Raw genomic sequence first — 4337 nt, forward strand, 5'->3', positions numbered from 1 at the left:
CCGGTGGTCCAGACCAGGAGGCCATGATGACTATCTGTTCCCATGGATGAGAGGGGCACTCTGGTTATTAAGTGTATCATGGTGAACAAGGAGAAATTGAAATTGGACAAATTTGTGATATTACAAACTCATGATATAACTAACCCATTGTGACCTCACCAACACTGTGACATCACAAACCCATTGTGACATCACATTGCTGTTTTTGACACCAGGATCACATTGTGACATCCCAAAACTGTTACGACCTCTTATAACCTTTGAAAAAATACATAGTCTTGTGACATCACAGTTCCTTTGTGTACCCAAATCCCCACCGTGAAATATTGACAATTGAAAATCAAACATGACATTTTAACATCAAAAAGTTCGTGAGATCATCACAATTGTGATATCACATTGTAGTTTTGAAACCATTTGCTCATTCTGAAATCACAAAACTAAAATAATATGATAGATTTATAACTTCACATTGTCATTGTGACATCATAGACACATTATGAATGCCTTTTCTGTGATTTCATTGTATTTCAAATGTGGCCTGTAGGTTGATATCATAAACAAATCATGAACTCATAACCATTGTGACATCACAATTCCTTTGTACATCACATTGTCATTGTGATATCACTAACCCACCATGACATCAGAAACCTATCCTGTCATCATAAATTTTGTGACATGCTGTAATTCTTTTAAGAATTTTTGTCCTCATGACCTGTTGTCGACCTCATTAGATTTCACATATGACATTTGCTATCATTCCCAGTGACATCATGAACATGGTGACATCACACTGCCAGATGTCATATCCATTGTGCCAAATTCTGACATCACAAACCTTTTAAGATTTCAATATATTTGTGACAACACATACTTTTGGAAAAACTACAGTCCTTTTTGAACCCAGATACTCATTGTAAGTTAAAGACAGTTGAGAAACACTATGCCATTGTGACATGCCCCACACATTGTGACATCACCATTCTTTTGTGACCTCATCACCAATGTGGCATCATCAACTAATTGTGACACCAAAATAATATTTTGACATGAGGCAGTGAGTTGACATTGCCATGGTGACATCAATGTCCCATTGTATATTCACAAACCAAATATGGCCTCATAACATTTTTAAAAATTCATGTCCATTAAGACTTCAAGCTCCTTCTGTGAACTTGTATGCACATTGTGAAATATCAATTGAAATTGGACATGTGTTTAAGATATTACAAAATCATCTTGACATCTAAAACCTATTATGAACTCATCACAACTGTGTATCATGAAGCTATCATGGCCCCTAAGTACCTTTGAATACACACATGACATTTGTGATATTACAGTCCCTTTGTGTACCCATATCCTCATTGTGAACACATGACAATTGTATTAATATATGCCATTGTAACATCACAAACCTTTGTTACCCCATCATCAGAGTGACAAGATATATTCATTCTGACACCACTATCTCCTTGCAACATCACCAATTTACAATGACCTCATAGCATTATGACATTATATTGTCATTGTGATGTCATGATACATTGTAAATGTCTATTCTATTTCATTCTATTTCAAATGATGTGGCCTCTGGGTTGATATCAGAAAACCATTGTGATCTCATAAATATATGGCATCACAATCACTTTGGGATATCACAGTTCCATGGTGGTATCACTAATACACTGACATCACAAACTTGCCCTGTCCTCATGTCTTGTGATGTGCTACAATTTTAATGTCTTAGGCCCTTTATGAGTTCATAATCTATTTTCAAACTTATAATATTTCTGTTATGATATGTGATATCAGAAATCCACTGTGACATCATGATCATTGTGACATCATACTGACAGACATCATAAATACTGTGTCACACTGTGACATCACAATCCTCCTAGGATTTCATCACATTTGTGACAACACATGCCTTTGGAGATAGCACAGTCCGTTTTGGAACTCATATTCTCTGTGATTTCATGATAAATGAGATCCTTTATGCCATTTGGATATCACCAAACAACTGTGACATCATAGACCTACTGTGACCCCTTACCTGTAGGTCATCATCAATTAATTGTGACATCAAAACCTTTTGTGATGCCACAATGTGACAAGATGATCATTACATCTGTCAGTGTGAAGTCACAATGGTCATGATGTCACAGTGGATTTCTGGTATCTAATATCATACATGAAATATGAGGTTGAAATCAAATTATGAGGGCAAAAAGTGATCCATCCAGCAGGTCCAGTTATTTTGTTAGGCTCAAGGCGGCACCTCCTAAAAACCAATGGGGGTGAGAGAGAAACGAGACCACGCGCATAAAGAAAGACAAAGTCAGTCTGAGTCGCGTCAAGGTCTGCTTTATTGAGCTTGGGGTAGGGTTTTTATACCCATAGGGACAGGGAAGGGAAAGAATGAAAAAATTTTGCAGAAGCAAGGGTGAGAAGTCCCGGGGTCAGGGATGAGTCATGCTTTTCCTTTGGCCATTGTGCTAGTCTTTCTAAGAAATATTTATGGTTAGCCAGGCGCCGTTTGCTTAGGGCTGGAGATAAGAGAAATATTTATGGTTAGCCAAATGTTGTTTGCTTAGGGCTGGAGGAATCTTATCTTTCCATACACTTTTTTGGCTCCCAACAAAAAAAAGTCTGATATCACAATGTCAGCATGTCACAAATGTTATGAGGAGAGAAGAAGCTTGTGATGTCACATTGTGCTAGTGATAACACAATGGCACTGTGATGGCACAAAGTGGTTATGATGTCAAAATGGTTATTTAGGCACAAAAATGCGTTTCTGATAGCAACTCTCATGCCACATATGAAATACAATGAAATCACAGAATAGGCATTCACAATGTGTCTATGATGTCAAAATGAGAATTGTTGTCATAATACGATTATGTCATTGAGTTTGGTTATGTCACAATGAGATGATGTGCTTATAATGAAAATGTGATGTCACGCTTTTGAGGATGTCACAAACACTTTTTGATGTTATAATGGCATGTCTGCTTTCAATTGTCATTAGTTAACAACAAGGATATGGGTACACAAAGGAACTGATGTTGAAAAGGGCATGTGATTTTTCAAAGGAGCTAAGAGTTCATAACATATTTGAGATGTCACAATGACAATGTTGTCACCATGGGTTTGTGATGTTGTGGTGGTATGATGTCAAAATGTGTTTGTAATATCACAACAAGTTTGTAATATCACAATCAAATTTCCAATTTCAATTGCTACTAGTTCACAAGGAGGATACTGTAAGAATCAGCAGGGCTCCGATAATCTACAGGCTTGGATTATTAGTGTGGCCCTAACTCCTGGCCAGCTGGAGAGGATAAAGTATGCCACCAAAGAAGTGGGGCATTCTGTGGGAGGGGCTGGGGCATTAATCATCACGTGCTGAGCTGTGAAGAAGTGATTTGGCTGTGGGCAGTTTGGGATTTGAGAGTTGAAAACTGTTAGGCAGTTGGAGTGGAGAAGGGGTACAGACTTTATATAGGCTGCTGGTTCAGAGCAATAGAAGGAGAGAGAAAAAGGGAAAAGTCCTGTAAAGAAGGAAGTGGTGTGATAACAGAAGGAGAAAGACCTAGGAGGAGAAGAAGTTGAGGGAGGGCAGGAGGTAAAGGATGGCAACTGATGACCCAGTCAAAGCAGTTCATGCCTGTGGAGAGTGAAGAGACCTGAAGAGAAGAAGGAACTGGTAGAAGGCAAAAAAGAAAGACCTCGAAGGAAGTATAGTTCTGTAGTGGAGAGACAAAAGGAAGAGTAAAAAAGGTTTGCCCTTTGATGTTTGGAGTTTTGGATTTCATAATTTTGGGGGTTGGTGGTTAGGAGAACATTTATGATATTAAATGTGTCTGTATGGATTCTCTTGAACTATAGAGGTCTTAATTTTTGGAGACCCCCTATGGAGATAATCCATTTGGATGGCATCAGGCCTTGGCCTCAGGGAAAAATCCCCATAGGTGAGAGTGTCAGACCTCAATGTTGAGAGTCTACCTCTAGTGTTTGTCTCCAGAGGAGAATCATGGACAAAAGTCATTTAGGGACCTCTAGGGGTGTGTCTGGACAAGCTTGCCAGCCTTTTTTGGGGATCCCCTCTGGAGGTCATCAGTTGCTTCCTTGGGAATCCATCTGGAGCCTCTTTGAGCGGTCATGTAGGCCTTCCTCGGGAAGCCATCTGGATCCTCATCAAGAGTACATCTGCAACTTCCTTGAGAAGCCATCTGAGACCTACCCTGGAGGTCATCTGGAGCCTTCTACCTGGGCCATCTTGGACTTTCTCCAGAGGTCATTTGGGGCTTCCTCAGGAGGTCATC

Source organism: Dipodomys spectabilis, unplaced genomic scaffold (genome assembly GCF_019054845.1).
Source record: "Dipodomys spectabilis isolate Male_0828 unplaced genomic scaffold, ASM1905484v1 ptg000065l, whole genome shotgun sequence".
Taxonomy (NCBI): domain Eukaryota; kingdom Metazoa; phylum Chordata; class Mammalia; order Rodentia; family Heteromyidae; genus Dipodomys; species Dipodomys spectabilis.